This window comes from Corythoichthys intestinalis, chromosome 9, assembly GCF_030265065.1.
Source record: "Corythoichthys intestinalis isolate RoL2023-P3 chromosome 9, ASM3026506v1, whole genome shotgun sequence".
Taxonomy (NCBI): domain Eukaryota; kingdom Metazoa; phylum Chordata; class Actinopteri; order Syngnathiformes; family Syngnathidae; genus Corythoichthys; species Corythoichthys intestinalis.
Window position 1 is genome coordinate 40,892,876 of NC_080403.1, and position 18,004 is coordinate 40,910,879.

Below are 18,004 nucleotides of genomic sequence, written 5' to 3' on the forward strand. Positions count from 1 at the left end.
GTAAGTGTGATTTTTAGATAGCTAACTGATGACTTTGTCAAAGCACAGCTGCCAACTGTTGTGGAATGTACAGTAGAAGCTAGCGACGTTAGCCGAAAGCCAACTCGTGGCAATCCCCGATCATAGTTGTTGTTGCGTTCGCTAGGTTAAACGTGTTTAAATTGTGCGTCATCTACGATCTTGTCCGAAAGGGTTAATCCACTGTCAATCGGGAAAGGGGTGTAGATGTGCATATAACCAGGTCGGCGTCGCGGTAATTCACAGTCACGTTGCTGTAAGAGACACACACCGCCGGTGAGTTTGTGCACATTTATTTGTATTTGTATTATGTATTTCCACCTTCATGCTCCATGCATTGTATTGCATTTGTACGGTTCGGCGTTTCTTTCACAGTGATCGCTTGATAGCCTTCTAGTTTGTGTTTTACGAGAGCCTCTGAAAGGTGACAACTAGCGTGTTGGCATTGAGTCAATCTCGCAGCGAATCAGCGAGCGGCTCAAGTCACGCAGTGAATCATGGGAAATGTAGTCTCGGGACAACACTGAAGTGGTGCTTTGTAATCTGTTCGCTTGTGTGAAAAAACTACATTTCCTCACGCCATTAGACGCCATTTCCTGCCGAGAGCCCCAAGCTGTGTTTTTACTGTGAGCTCCATGTGTTAATAAAGAAACAAAGTTGTCAGCATGTTGTGTGTTCGATACCTTTGTCAACAAAAAGCTCATAACAAGACACTATGCACGATCCGTTTAAGAGACGCTGGGACTGGAAGTAGTAGTTGTTGGTAGTACGAGGCGAGGCGGAGATGAGCGAGAAGCAAAACTTCGCAGTCGAATGTGAAGGCAGTCCGCTATTAGTTTGTTTTCTCATTGTTGCCACAATAAAGTGGAGAAAGCCATCAACGACTCATCTCCTTCTTTCCCCCCAACGTTTTTATATTATTATTTTATATGCACGACAGCTGCTGGATCTGCCAAAATGAACATGAAGTCTGATTATTATTTTTTTTAACAATGTCATCAGATAGACAAAAACATAAAATTATGTGCAAATGCCTGCATCTTCAAATCATGAAAATAATAACAGCCTATATCTTACCAATCTTGTAATCTTGATGGGTCTTGTATCCATTCCATGTCAGGTAGTCTAGGCACATTGTTTGCATCCTGATTAGCATCTGGCTAATACATGTTAGGTCCAACATAAAATTCCAACCTCCTTTTCTTCCTCCAACTCTTCAAAAACTTGGATCTCCTCCCTTGCGCTCAATCTATCGCTTATATCGCTGTTTGAATCATTGTTTGAAGGGCTTTGTATGGCGGCTGTATGTATGGAACTGCCATCGCTGTTCCCGGTGTGGCGTATCACTTCCGGGTTCGTCCCCTTTCAGGCTCGAACTTCGGAAACGCGATTATTTTGTCAAATATACAACATATAAATTTATTTTTCATGCTTTATTTGTTGGACAATGTTTAATTACTTTAATTGTGACCCTATTTGGCATGTTATGAAATTACTTCACATTACTGCTTTAAGGCCTGGCAGGTGGATTGTTTTATATATAGGCTTTATATTTACCCTGTGACAGGCCAAAAAACAACGAGCCAAAGACCTATTTGGTGCTGGGGATATTTGAATTTGCATAATACCTATTGATATAGTAATAAAATCACATGAGTAGACGACCTGTCAGCAAACCTATTATGACAGGGCAACAACAAAAAAATGTCGCGCTTCAACAAACAGGCAGTAGGAGTCCCCCTCGTTTATGTGAAGTGCATCAAATTTTAGAATCAGAAAACCCAGTAAGGGTCTCTACTTACGTCTTTGTAAAACCAAGGTTGCATTGTTGTAGGTTTTCAAAGCTGTCGTTGCTGAAATGATAAAAACAATGAGCCGATTGGGGACCTGTATGCATGCTCACAAAAACGGTCCAAACCTTTGCAGGAGAAGTTTTTTTAGACCACTCATAGAGTCTCGAGTCTTCCTGTGAGCAATTCATTTCTACACATCGAGATGGCATGACAAATCTCCCGAGTAAAACCCAGAAAATGTTTGCAATATATGGCGAGGATTGCGTGGTGCTATATTTCCGTGTTCAGAGTGGTGGCGAGGCTCCCTGGAAGTTACGTCATCAGGTAGCGGTCAGCAGGGCGGCGCGTCCCTCGTTGCTATGGTGTTGCTACGGCCATAACTAAAAAATTACGCGGTCAATTATATATTTTTTTTATGTGACTTTTTGAGACAGCGAATGATGCATTTAATACAATTCAACTGAGTAAAACACTCAAGAGCGAAATCCCAAAAGCTCTTCAGTTGCCCTTTAATGCAGTTATTGCAATTTTGTTGTTTTATCACGATAGATTGGTTTATTTACATTTCAAAAACCAGAAGCCATTCATTTACGAATGTGATTGCACTTTAGTTTGCATATTTAAATGTTCAGATACTAACCCTTAGATGCACAAGTTACTGGACCCTACACTCTTCCATAAGTGGGTCAAAAATGACCCATATTAGAACCAATGTGTTTTATGCCATTTTGGTGAAGAATAATCACTTGTATATTAATTAGTATGATATTTAGGGCCACACAAGAATTACTTCATGCTTGAAATATCTTTATGATTCAATTAACATTTTTTTAAAAAAACAAAACAAAAAACAAACAAAAAAACAACAAAAACAACAACAACAACAACAACAATAGACTTTAGCCTTCCTTGTATTTTATCATGATGATGATGAAGAGCTCCCATGCATCTTTTACGTGAGACAGCGGTGCTAAGCCCTTGTGGAGGCACTGACCGATTTCTGAGGATATTGTGGCTCTGTTTTCTGCCCTGGGTGGGAGGTAATTCTCTCTAGTAAGAGCCCTACCAACTCATTCTGTTGGCCATGATTTGGACACTTTTTTCTTCAGAGGACACATAAGTGGAATCTTATGAGTCAGATTGCTCTTGTTCAGTTGGATTTCCAGGTGGACAACTGCCACTGCCACCTGGACAATAGTCTGGGTCCTCATCATCAGAAATTTCGGACAATTGAGTCCAACCCCGTCACTGCCTCTCCATCATCCAACATCTGTAGGACCATTTCAGTTGTAAATCTTGCACAAATCCGATTTTTCCGTGTTTTTCCGACTCGACTGAATGGGAAAAGTCGCATGAAAGTGGGCCATTTTCAAATTCGATCCAGGTCACTTTCGTATGTGGTTAAAATCCCGTCCGGGCCACATTTTTCCAGAATTTGGCTGCGGTCCGAACTGTCAAGTCCCCCAAATTGTAATTCATGCAGCAATTAATATCAGCAAAGAGCGAAGAGCTACAGTAGCGGTGCAGCTGTGCATTAGCGTTAGCGCCTAGCTTGAACGTGGCTTTTGGGGAAGGCGCGGGCTTGACAACAGTCATGAAAAAATAAAATGGGTTGAGAATAAACCTGACAATGCTCAGCTTTCTCTCTGCTCCAATGCTCCTGCGAATGCGGGCCAGTTTGCTCAGCGCATCTCGGACTGCGAATTAGGCTACGTTCATACTACAGGTCTTAATGCACGAATCCGATTTTTTGTCATATCCGTTTTTTTGGCGTACCCGTTCAGACTGCCTTTATCCACTGAGACCGTTCAAGTATTAAGCATGCGCACTAATTCGCAGTCCGACACCCGCTAAGCAAGAGGACCCGCATGCGCAGAACCATCAAAACAAATGACAGACGTCATCCGTCATTCCAGGGATATCATATTTTGCTTTTCAAAAGGTGGACACAAATAACAGACATAAATAATCCCCGTTTAGGCAAATATTCAAAGTTTATATGGATCGATAGCATGCACGCACTGTCCGTGCACGTCACACACACATACGGGCAGTTTGTCCCGACTCTCGGCCGTGGAGGCAATGTTGAAATATTGCTCACTTGGAACAGAGAGAAAACTGACCATTCTCAGGCTTATCCTCAACCCATTTTTATTTTTTATGACTGTTGTCAAGCTCAGCTCTTCCTCAAAAGCCGTGTTCACTGCAAGCTAGGCGCTAATAACGCACAGGTGCATCGCTACGGCAACGACTCTCTCGCCATTTGATGACGTAATTGCTGCATTAAATCCGATTTGCGGGACTGGACAGTACAGACCGCCGCGACAGTCTGGGAAAATGTGGCCCAGATCGGATTTAGACCACATACGAAAGTGACCCAGATCGGATTTGAAATGGTCCCGTTCTATGCGACTTGTCACGTTCAGACCGTCAAGTTAATGCCTCACTCGAGTCGGAAAAACACGAAAAAATCGGATTCGTGCATTAAGACCTGTAGTATGAACGTAGCCTTAGAGTGCATGTGTGATACTTGAACAGGCTCAATGGACAAAGGCAGTCTGAACGGGTACGCCAAAAAAACAGATATGACAAAAAATCGGAAATGTGCATTACGACCCTATGAACCTAGCCTTAGTTAGCTAGCTAGTTATAAAGTAGGTTAATTTGTTGATAAATAATAATTAAGAGTCATGAAAGACACACACATAAAATACTACATGGACATAATACTTACAGTACACGTATCAGCTCTTGCTGTGTAAAATAATCTTCTTAAGGGATGTCACTTTTTACATACCTAGTCTGTGTGGTCCACGGTAAATTCATTCCTAACAGCCAAAGTTGATAAGAATGAAAGATTCCCATTGGATTCCATAGAAAATGCATGTGGGTCATTTTTGACCCACTTGTGGAAGAGTAGGGTAGTAATACAAAAATGACAATTTCTTCAAATGTATAAAAAGCTCATCAAAAATTTGAATGGCATTATATCAAAATGTTTTTTGATAAATACCTGGAATATGTATTGATAACGATATTTCATTCCGAAGATATTTCAAGAAAACAACCTCACAGGGTCATTTTTGACCCACTTATGCATTTAAGGGTTAAGATGTGAATGAGGCACAATCAGGGCCGGCCCAGGCCATTTGGGGGCCCTAGGCAAATTAATGCAAAGGGGCCCATATTTTTGGCCCACCATTTCGTCACAGTGTACTGTGAAAGCCATACATGCAATCCAACCTATAAGGTACATATTTTGTATATTAATCAGATTTTGTTGCACTGCATACTTCAAACTTCTCACCCCAAATGATTGTCAGTACTTACCAGTGACGTGCGGTGAGGTTCATGGTTGGTGAGGCACTGACTCCTTTAGTGTCAGATTTCCAAATATATAAACCAAAAACGGTAGCTTATTCAATTGGCTACTGGCTATTTCATATCTCATCAGCATTCTTTACAAAACACGCACACACGGTACATATTATCGATACGTAGAAGTAAGAAAATAACATGCATTTGCCCCACACCCTCAATGTGTTGGTCGTCGCAATTCTATAATTCAGGCAACATAAATGAGAGTAAAGAGTGGTGTACAAAGCCACAGAATTCAATTCTGACCTTTAGTGAAATATTCAGTTGTTTTTAAAACTTTTAATTCTGATACTTTAATCAATTTATTACAGATTGCTAAACAAAAAGTGTGAAAAGAAAAACAAAGAATATTTTATTTAAGGCCAAAATTTAGTTTTTAAATATTCTATTGTATTTTTCTTGGTCTAAGCTCTTTTTTTTAATTTATTTTTTATTTTTTATTTTATTTTTTTATAAGATTGAAATGAAAACTGTTTGTGCTCTTGCGCCTGTCCTTCACCACAAAAACCGGCATTACTTTGGAAGGGCATAGGTTTGGTATCAACATTCGTAGGGACGATATAACAGCATAATCTGCATGTAGGTACACTTTTTGCTGGGGACGGGACATTAATTAGACCAAACAGATTGGATGCAGGGGGCAAAGGGCCACATTTCTCATGTATATGAACCTAATTAATTAATAGGCAAAATGATCAATGCAAAATAAATCCTTATCTTCTGATAATAACCTTTACATGCATTGGTTCAGATGATACACTGTTCGATTCAAATCTTTGTTTTCAAAAAATACTAAAGAAACATTTTGAAAACTTCCTGAATAAATGTCTGGTTTTTATTAGCAAACATAAACATAATGAAAATAATTCACTTAATAATGGTAGGGTCAATTCTATCCTTACAACATATGGAACTATTGAATAATGGTAGGGTCAATTCTATCCTTACAACATATGGAACTATTGAATAATGGTAGGGTCAATTCTATCCTTACAACATATGGAACTATTGAAAGATCTAAATTCTCTATATAACTGAACATTATATCACGCAAAAAAGGTAAGGTTGCTTAAAAGTTGGTGGGGACAATTTTAGCATCCTGAAAAGTTGGTAGTGTTATGTCCCTACCGTCCCTATGCAAACCTACGTCCTTTTTGTAAAAGTCCTCCTTATTTTCCTTTACTTTAAAAAAAAATCTCTCCGCCTCAATGGAGAGGATTGCTTCAATTAGATCGTTCTGTGTTCTATTTGACAAGCCAGAAAACACAGTGGATGTGTCCAAAAGTCTAGCTAACCTTTCATCTTTCTCAGCAAAACCATGTAATCGTTCTACATATATGCCTCGTTTAGAAAAGCTTACACGCTCATCGTTACCACGAAATGTTAACTCCTGTTTAGCTAGGATGCAAGTTGCATTAATGAGGTCTTTCAAATTCTTTTCTTTACCTTAGCATTGAGGATGCTACCGTTGAGCTTCCGCTGTTCGTCAAAGCCAAATCGATCCTTGAGCTTCCAAAAGTTTTTAAAGCAATCAGGCTTTGAATGTGAGTGGTCGAGCTCTCATGTTTGCTGAGGCTTTGTCGTAGTTTTTTAATGTCACAATATCTCGTGTTAGTCCAGACATTGGCACAAGTTGAGAAGAAAAGGCAGGGAAAGCAGCAAAGGCGATTTTTCGAAGGACAGCCACATAGCCAGTCTTTTCGGGTGTACCAGTCCGTTTGAAAAGCGCGAGTTATCTTCTGTCCCGTAGTTTGAAGCAAACCTTCTAGCTCCGGTGTTGTGTTAACCGCGTCCACATTTAACGGAAAGTCCAGTTTCACGTACGCCCCCTAGCAGTGCGGCAGAGTACTATCTGCCGCAGCATGTGCCTTTTCACTGCGGTTTTATGTCCCATCAGCAAAACTAAATATGTCGCTAACAAACATTAAACTTTAAGGGATAAAGACATTAGCCAGAATGTGGAAAATCAGGTCAAATAAACGTATCTGGAAACATTATAACGGCGACATGCAGATGTACGGCAACCAGCACGCTCCAATTCCATGTATCAACCCAGTTTGTTATGGATTGCGCAATCAGAGGTGAGGCTTTACTCGTTGCTGCCGCACCTCTCGTTTCATTTCTTTATTTGAACAGGAAATAGGCAAATTCAGCGATTTTGACTATAAAAAATGTTTGAAATGAGTAATACATAAAGAGCAATGGACAAATATTCATATAAATTTGATGCTATAATTATTTTTTTGTCATGATGACAGGTGAGGCTCTGCCTCACCTGCCTCCCCTGACCGCACGTCACTGGTACTTACAGTAGATAGCGCCAAACCTTTTTCTAAAAGAGGAAAGAAAGAAGTTAAGGAAGTAAGTGAAGTTATTTTTTTAAGCGTGTAATCAAGTATGAAAACTCACAAAAGTCAAATAAAGCAAACTGAAGTAAACAAAATAGAATATAAATTTAAAAATTGCCAAATTGGGGGCCCCCTAGTGGTCAGGGTCCTAAGCAGCTGCATAGTCTGCGTATTGGCTGGGCCGGCCCTGGGCACAATAACACGCTTTTTCTCTCAATATATTGTTATAATCATTTCCTTCGGATGTACTGCAATTATTATCTGTATAAAAATTAATTTGGTGTTCAAAAAGTCTTTTTCAAACTTGAGTCTTGAAAAAGAGTCGTCTTATAATCAGGGCCGTCTTATATTCGGGCCAATACGGTGTTATTATAAATATTTTTGTAAGTAATTTTATTACTGACACTGCGTTTCGGGGTCATCAACATGTTGTGCCTCCCCTGCCCCAAAAGTCAAACTCTGCCAATGGTTCTGGTCACCATGAAACGCGAAAATCGAGGGATCACTGAGTTCTCATCATCGTGGTTGTGATGCATGCCGAGTGCCGATAATATGTAGCACCGCCCCCAGCAAGCGTTCATGAAGCAACAGGAAGCGAAAACCCCCCGAAAAGAGTGCAGACTGAGAGGGATAAGAAAGGGTGGGTGGAGGTCGAACTCGCATCGATTGATTTTCTTTTCTCAATCGACATCCGTGCGAAGGCTGCACAACTAGTTCTGGTCGCCTCGGAGCCCAGTGTCTCTCGGGGTGAACTTATACGTGGCACCGCATCGAAAAGCATGTGCGCCTCGTAAGATCCGAAGAAAAACGGAGGAGCCGGTTCTGGAGAGGGACGAAGGTAAGATACTTTGAAGCAGACGTATTATGACATATCTTTCTTTTGATCCCTCGGGGCGACTGCTTGGCCACCGGACGCGAGGCGTTTACGTAATATGTGGCCATGTGCAAGTTTTTACAGGTCACTTTTGCTCGTTGGCGTGCACTCCATTCGAAAAGGTGGAAGTGGTGATGCAAACTCGTGGCTGACCCTTATTCATTGAAGCCTTAGTTTAAACTTTTATTCAACAAAAGTGGGATCAGCACAACGTGTTGCACTTCCCGTCCGACTTGGCCTGATTCTCACTGCTTCCGCCCACCAGCCTCGTGTGTCTGGATGGCTTGGATCAGTAACACGATTTTGCTGAGATACAGCCCCCCAAATGGATTTGAACTTAAGACTAGTCCCACAGTCCACGATGAGTGAGTGAGGCGAATGACCTGGTGAAAGACTTCAAAATATGGAGACATCGTTGTTGTCTCCAGCTGTTTCCCTGATGGGGCCATTGAACAATTTTAATAGGAGAGGCTGGCTGACTAAAATCACGAGGCAAACTCATGTTCTGAGTACCATGGTTTTGGGCTCCGGTTTATCTGGAGCAAGGGTGTAGGTTTGGGCTCAACATTGGTAGGGACGATATAACACAGGGGTCCCCAAACTTTTTCCTGTGAGGGCCACATAACCCTTCTCTTCTCTGATGAGGGGCCGGGGTCAGTTTGTAACAGAAAAAGTGTGACGATTGCAGGAGTGCCTAAATGTAAAAATGTATTGTTTTTCAGAAAGCCACAATCAAATAACCCTTTCTGGATTCTTCACGGAACCAAAGTAAATAAAATAAAAATGATATAATATAATATAGTATAATATAATATAATATAATTAGGGCTGTCAAACGATTAAAAATTTTAAGCGAGTTAATCACAGCTTAAAAATTAATCGTAATTAATCGCAATTCAAACATCTCTAAAATATGCCTTATTTTTCTGTAAATTATTGTTGGAATGGAAAGATAAGACACAAGACGGATATATACATTCAACATACTGTACATAAGTACTGTATTTGTTTATTATAACAATAAATCAACAAGATGGCATTAACATTAATATTCTGTCAAAGCAATCCCTGGATAGAAAGACTTGTAGTTCTTAAAAGATAGATTTTAGTACAAATTATAGAAATTTTATGTTAAAACCCCTCTTAATGTTTTCGTTTTAATAAAATTGGTAAAATTTTCAATCAAAAAAATTAACTAGTAGCTCACCATTGTTGATGTCAAGAATTACACAATGCTCATGGTGCATAAAATCAATCGCACCCAAGCGCCAGCAGAGGGAGACAAAAAACACAAGTAACAAGTGGACATGACACTGCTGTCATTTTAATCTGTTTGAGCGGGGCATATGCGTTAATTGCGTCAAATATTTTAACGTGATTAAAGAAAAAAATTAATTACCGCTCGTTAACGCGATAACTTTGACAGCCCTTAATATAATATAATATAATATAATACAATATAATCAGGAGTGCACATAATTTTTTTGCCCAGGTTCTCAGAGGAGGACCTGGAGATGTGACTTGGTCCTCATTGAGCTTGAGTGCCGACCCACCTGATGCGATAAATTTATGACAAGCTTTACTTAGAGCCAATTAACTTTGATTAATTATATTAACAGTTAATGCTTGATTAACATCAACTGGCACAACAAAATTGCCATTACTTTGAAGTGAAATGTAAAGAAATAAACCTAAAAGCACCAATTCAAAATAAAGGGCATTATGCGGCTCCCACATTAACTCCAAGCCTTTTTAAAAGTGGGATGTCCTCCTCATAAGACTTCATTGAACGTGCATGTTTAGCTTTGTAAAATGCGAGCAAAAACACGTTTGTCAGTGCATGTCGCTGTTCATTACCTTTATTCCGCCCTATTCCACCACATGTCCATAGGGCGAGTGGGGTCCTGTTTGACATTGATAGTTTGCTTAATTGCCACATGCTCTCTGTTTTTTTCGTGCTTTTCAAAGTTTGGATGGCTGAAATTCTTTGACCCTACATAAAATGCGTTGCTCTAATCGGCGACATTGGGATTCTCACGGCACATTTTGTACCGCATTTCCGTGCGAGCATCATTCGCTTCTAGCCATGGTACCTCCTGTAGCCACTTTTCAGCAAAAGTCCTTTTTTTCGGTAGCTCCGGTGAAGTCTCTGTCGTCTGTCTGTCTTTTGACGGGGGTGGGGGAACACGGAAGTAATTACTCAGTGTGGCCTGCCTCATCGACATTTTGAGAAGTTATTTTCTCGTGTCCGCCGCAAATAGAGTGGTCAGCCATCGGTGCGCAAAAGCGTATGGAAGCCGTTGAGGGCCAGCGCGTTTGTCTACGTCCAGTACGCATGTGCGGACCACTTATGTGCACCCCTGAATATAATATAATATAATATAATATATCATGTAATATAATATAATATAATAATACTGTATTAATTAAATGGATAATAACCAAATAACCATTGCTCAGTTCTTCACAGAAAAAAGCCAGGACATAAATAACTCTATTGAAAAAAAAAAAAAAAAAAAAAAAATTTTTTTTTTTTTTTTTTTTTTTTTTTTTTACAATTTTTTTTTTGTTGTTGTTCAGGTGGCCGGACCAAATGTGGCTGCGGGCCGTTTCCGGCCCGCGGGCCGTAGTTTGGGGACCCCTGATATAACAGCATAACATGCATGCACACTTTTTGCAGATGACGGGATATGAATAAGACCAGATTGGGTAAACAGGAATTAGGGCTACATTTCTTACGAACAGTGTTGTTAATTTTACTTTAAAAAAAGTAATTAATTACAGTTACAAATGACTTCTCCCAAAAAGTAATTGCGTTAGTAACTCAGTTACCTGAATGTAAGAGTAATTAGTTACTTGGCAAAGTAACTATTGATAATTTTCTTTTCTTTTTTTTTTTCTCCAAAAAAAAACAGGTCACACAATGTGAAGTTTAAAGGGTTTGGGGGACGATTGGCCCTAGCCCAATTCTTTACCCTTCACTTAACTAGACACAAGGGTATTGCGATAACTAGATAGTAACCTTTGCTATGTGTTGAAGTCGTTTAAAGTTGTGAATCAACCGTTAAAGTTGTTAAAATTGCTCCCGGTATTGCATTAGTTCCCGTCTGTCTACTTTAAACATGTTTAAGTTTTAAAACTGTTTCATCATTTAAAGATAGTTTTAAGTTGGGATTTTGCCGATTTAGGAGCATTAAAATAAAAAAATAAAAAGTTACTTAGGTTCGCTAGGAAGTCGCTAGGAAGGATCTCTACATCAGAGCCTTCCTGAGAGGTCTACTGCTTTAAGATGGCGGCTGTTTACTAACGCATGTAGTCCTTAAAACATGTTGCCAATGCAGCTGTGTCTGTCATTTGCATCTAGTTCTATAATATGATATCTACCGTGTCATGTGGGCGTAGTTTGTCGGCTATAGCTACAGTCAGGTATTATTGGAGCCACCTAGCATCGCGGTTGCAACGGCGTCTTCCCCACTCCTGCTCTGCTCTTTCGTCTCCGTGAGTCCGTTTCTCTCAGAGTTTTTTTTTTATTCAACCAACTTAGTAACGCATATTAACGCACGACTTTCCCGCCTCAGTAACGGTAACGGCGTTGCCAAGATGAAAAAAGTAATTAATTAGATTACTCATTACTGAAAAAAAATAACGCCGTTAGTAACGCCGTTATATTCTAACGCCGTTATTAACAACACTGCTTACGAATATGAACTTAATTAATTGATAGGCTAACTGATCATTCCAAAAATAAATCTGTATTTAGTTATACCAGTGCTTCTCAATTATTTTCTCTTACGACCCTCATAGGAAGACACTATGCGCTCATGCGCTGGTCCTCATGGGAAACTTAAAAAAAACTACCGCTTTTGTCCACCAGCGTCGCTAAAACCGACCAAAACTGAAAAGTTACCAAGTGTTTCTTTAAGACCACATAAACAAAGCAAAAATGAAAATTGAGTAGAAGGGGGTAAACCACGGTTCACTACATGTCTCACAGTTTAATTAACGTTACAGCAAAAAATACAAAAGTGGAGGACACTTCTCTCTAAGCAGCTCAAGTTTTGCAGGTTAGCAAATTCACACAGTTTAATGTTATGCAAACTTTGATGCAGGTTGTAGCAAAATTTCAGTTGCAAAATTAGTGGTGTGTTCCCCACATTCATAACATTGATGTCTTTTTACATGACTTACATTGGCTGCTGCTGGCTGGGGGAAAAAAAAACTTCTAATAGCCCTCCTCTTTGAAGGGGGTGGTTGAGGCGGCATGTTGGCGACATGTTGTATTTCCGTCGGGTCAGTGCGTGTTTTGTGTGGGGGGGGTCAAGTCATCAGCCAATCAAACGTGAGTTTGAGGGGGAAAAATGGACTAGCACATTCAGCAAGTGAAAAATGGGGAAATATAAGTCTGAAAATAATTCACTTAATAGTGTATCCTGTCAATTGTATCCTTACAACATATGGGAAGGCAATCTAAATTACCTATACAACTGAACTGAAACTGAAAAATGCAAATAAGGTTGCTTAAAAGTTAGTGGGGACAATTTGAGTATCCTGAAAAGTTGGTAGTGTTACGTCCCTACCGTCCCTATGCAAACCTATGCCCTTGATCTGGAGCTTGAGGTTCCTCCTATGTTTTCATCCCACATTTATGAAAACCTGCAAAGTATGATTATTAACAAAGACTCGTGTTCTCCATCTTTTTACTGGAAGTACAACCTCAGAAAGATAAATCTTTCTGCACTTCCAGTACTTCTGCAAGTACTTCCAGTACACTAGATGTCCAACACCTGTCATCGTGACATTGAACAACAGTAACTTAACTAAGTTCTTACCAGGGGTGAAAGTACGGTGGCCGAGAGGTGTCAAGCGAAATGCAAAGTCCAAACACTTTACAAATAGAAAAAGCACGAACCCCAATTGCAAACGCTTTGCAAAAGAAAAAAAGCACGAATGCAAACTGCCACAACAGGATCCCCAATTCCTAAAGCACGATCACAAATTGGCAAAAGCACGAACCCCAATTGCCACAACACGACAGCAAATGGCTCGCTGCACGAATGCAAATTGCCACAACACAATCCCCAATTCCTAAAGCGGATTGCAAATTGGCAAAAGCACGAACGCCAATTGCCACAACACGACAGCAAATGGCTCGCAGCACGACCGCAAAAGGCTCGCAAGACAATTGCAAAGACAATGACCCAGAAGTTAAAAATAAATAATAAATAAGACGACACTTTGCTATATGTGCTTTGTGACTATCTCTACGGGCCTCCGTAAAGTTGCACCCCCCCGCCCCATCAGACGCAAATTTATATAAAAATGATGTTAATCGTTTGTGCTGCAACGGTTTTGTAGCTACAGTATTATGCTTTTATTGAGATATTAATTTCGAGTGGGGACGTCATTCGTAGCTTTTTCGTAGCTTAGCTCCCGCTGCTAATGGAGCGTACCAACTCTCTCAATAACAGAGGGGTGTGCTAACAACTAGCACGAACAGAGCACAAAAAAATTCTGGTCCATTTTGCGGTAAATTGGGGGTCTTGAGATATTAATTTCGAGTGATGTTTAAGAGTCAGACCTCTTAAACCACTGAAATGCAAAGAAAACTGTTTTAGCACAGTTATTTCTATAACACATACAAAAACTGATTTTCATTCAACATTGTATTTTTTTCAATAAAAGTTAATAAACCAGCAATAACCCCAACCTCCATCTCCTAATTTTCCCCTCATTTCCTCACATACTAAATGCCAAATCTCAATTTTAACTTCTTAAGAACATAGCATATGTATTAAAATGGAAGTTAATGTAAACATTTCCTTTTTTTTTTAATAATAAAGATATAAGTAACATACATTCAGAAAAATAAGTACAAATGACTTATATTATGCAGAGTGAATTGAAATATATTTTGACGATCGCGCAAACATTGACTTTTTTTAAATCATAAGGAAATGGCTAAGTAGCCTAACCTAAATTAACAAATATAAGTCCAAAGTGCACATTGACAGCTAAGATGTTCTTAACCTCCCCATCAGAGTAAATAAAACTAAATATGATAAATAAGCCTCCTTAACTTTCGATGCTCTTAAAGATTTGATCCATTTTATGTTGCATTGCCCTTTTTTTGTCGCATCAATTCAACAAGCTTTTTTTTTTTTTTTTTTTTTTTTTTTTTTTTTTTTTTTTTTTTTTTTTTTGCTGTTCCAGAAAACATGCACATTTGAACCAATCAGAGCGAACCATCTCTGCTAATCACATGTCAGTATGTCAGCCAATTGAACTGATAAATGAGTCCAGGCGTTTTGCTTTGCTGCGTGCATTTGCACATTGACGTGACTCATCATCGTCAGACTCTGATAACTGCTGCAGCTGGGGAAACCTCCATACCGTCCGTGGAATAAAATCAATCATAAATATTGGTGGAAACGGATTACGCTACTCAAGCACTTTATTATGCTTGTTGTTAACACTTTGTATGTAAATCTGATGTTGGTAGATTGTTTTCTTCTTGGATCTGAAATGCATTTGTGGCAGCTTAGCATTTTATTTTATTAAAAAAAATTTTTTTTTTACATAGCGTTTTGACAATTGCTGTCATATTTTCGGAGTCAAAGCACCGTGTACCGGAACAGCATTCCGGCCCTAAATCTTATACCGGAACTGCGTTCTGGCCCTGAATCTTATTCCGGAACTGCGTTCCTGACCGTTCTGACCCACTTTCATATCTGGTTCTTACACAATACAAAGTTACATTGTGTACAGTGGAACATTCACTTTGCACATACAGGAAAATTATAGTATCTACTTATAAACAAGTTATCGAGGTACTTCCGCTGTACTTCCGCATTTCTGCTCGCGACTTTTATTTTACACTTTTTCTAACCAAAACAACAGTGGCGCTGGAGTAGCATTACCATACCTGTCAAGTTGTACGGTTTCGGCGTAATTTGTACAAGTGACCACTGATTTTTAAATGTGTACCCCATCCGTTCAAAATCTGTACGTTTCTCGTGCATTACGTTTTTTTTCTCCTTTCGGATTTTGTCACCGTTTCGGCAACGAGACCATGCACCGAAACGGTGTGCGTTACTATGCGTTACTACGTTGGTTGAATGACGCGAGAAAAGTCAGACACTGTGAGGGAAGAGTGTTGTGACGCTGTTGCAAACGTGATGGTAGGCTAGGTGGCTCCAATATTTCCTGACTGTAGCAGACAGCCTACAATCTACGCCCACATGATACAACGCTAGATATCAAATGCATATAGAACTAGATGCGAAATGACACTCAGCGGCGTTATCAAGCAGCCGCCATCTTAAAGCAGTAGACTTCTCAGAAATGCTCTGTTGTAGTGAACCTTCCTAGCGAACCTTCGTAACTTTTTATCTAAAATACTCCTAAATCGGCAAAATCCTGAATCCAAAAATCCCATCTTCAAATGATGAAACGGTTTTAAAACTTTCACATGTCGAAAGTAGACAGAAGGAAATGAATGCAAAAACCCGAGCAATTTTAACAACTTAACGGTTGATTCACAACATTAACTGGCTTCCAAACATAGCAGAGTTTACTATGTTTTTTTTTTTTAATTAAAGAAAGTAAAAAAAAAAACTTGAAAGGTGACACTAGTTACTTTGCCAAGTAACTAATTACTCTTACATTCAGATAACTGAGTTACTAACTCAATTACTTTTGGGGAGAATTTGTAACTGTAATTAATTACTTTTTTAAAGTAAGATTAACAACAGTCTGCAGAATGAAAAGCTATGCTGTGACGAAAGCGGAGATTTTATTCTGCCAATTTGTTGCCGGACACAATTTGCCTGCAACTATTGCTGATCACTTCTCAGAATTGGCAAAAGAAATGTTCCCTGACTCAAAGATTGCAGTTAATTTTATCAACTGACCTTTTTTAATGTATAATTAGACACACTAACGAACTGCCTTCAAGTCGCGAGCTGAAGTGCCATGAAGTGCAGCCATCAAAAGACATGATAGAAATTGCCAAAAGTGCTACATACCATTATAAAAAAAAAAAGTCACTGTTAAGTCTTAGTAATCATGATGTAGCTGAAGATATTGTTCTTTGATTGCACTAGGTTATATGTGACAATATTACCAATAAATTCATATTATTTTAAAAATTGAGTTTTTGTTTCATATTGCACTGTGTATCATATTGCCTCTGCAAAGCCCTTTGAGACAACGTTGTTGTGATCCAGGGCTATACAAATAAAATTGAAATTAAATAAAACGTCGTAAGATCAGTCACCAATTTGTTAGGGCATACGTCACTATTTGTAAGATTGCCATTGGGCTCGGGTTGACAGGTATGCATTACTCATCAAAATCCCTTAAAAAAGACTATTTCTCTTTCCTTCGTCAATATTTTTCTAATAATGTTATAAATTGTGATTTATTGACCTGTCTTTCACATGCACCAATTGTTTTACATAAAACAAGAAATAGAATCATGTTGTCCAAAATTTTTATTGCCATCAATATCTGCAGTAAAAAAGAATGACAAACTATTTGTGTTTATATATACATATACGATGAGCTCATAATACCATAACTATAACCTAACTAGATGAAAATTACATTATAGTATTTCCTTGTAACAACAAAATCAATGTCAGCCCTTCTGAATTTGGCAAGTGTAATATTTGTAATTCTGCCTCATTTTGGACACTGAAGTGGCCGGCGTATCAATCTACACTGCATGTTAACACAGGCTGCACAGATTGTTAGAATTTTGTCCATGAACGATCAACGAAGTGACAAGAACAAACATACAATCTTTTAGGTGGATCGTCCCTACCGATGTTGAGATCAAACCTACGCCCTTGTCATCAGGTTAATGTGAAGATTAGTTTAATCAGTTAAACAGAACACCATGGACGTCCTCAAGATGTGCACCCGTTGGCGTTGGAATATATCGCTTTTAGTTTGAAAATTAATCCAAATTTCGATAACCTTCAGTTGAAAATCTGGAAATTCCTACAGAATTTTAATTTTTTGACGACATTGCATGATGACTAATTGTTTAATAGTAACTCTGTAGAATGTGGGGAATTGTTGAAAGACAAGCAATAGAGTGCACTCCTGGCCTTCAGTCAGCAGTGGCCATTATTTATATACGTATATACAGCATTTAATTATCCTCTTTCGTTAATTTGAATATTTTGGCAAATGGAAGTAATTCCAACCGGGTGCTGTGGCACAAGGGTGGTCATAAGAAATCATTAGAGACGTTGATGGAGATTTTCCAATTGTCCAAAAGTGATTATTTATGAATTACAAATATTAATTCATTCAGTCTTCTGTACCACTTATCTTAATGAGGGTCGTGGGGGTGCTGGAGCTTATCCCATCTAACCATGGGCAGAATGCGGGGTACACCCTAAAGTGGTTGTTACCAGTCACAGGGCACACACAGACAAATTAGGTATCAACTAACAATTATTTTTGTAATCGATTAATTTGATGATTAATTAAACGATTAATGGATTAATCGGATAAATGTCATTTATTTCATTTACCTTCACAATTTAACCTGAGGTTGTTTTAGGTATGTCGTAAGTAACAAT

At 39.0% G+C, this 18,004-nt stretch overlaps 1 protein-coding gene across 1 annotated transcript in view; it reads left to right on the top strand.

Annotated features, from left to right (window-relative positions):
• Positions 1-8,090: 8,090 nt before the first annotated feature.
• cdk4 (cyclin dependent kinase 4) overlaps positions 8,091-18,004 on the top strand; it is a 50,593-nt gene continuing 40,679 nt past the window's right edge. Inside the window, exon 1 of the mRNA XM_057846640.1 lies at positions 8,091-8,375. The gene's annotated coding sequence lies outside the window, so the exon portion shown is untranslated. The remainder of the gene's footprint in view (positions 8,376-18,004) is intronic.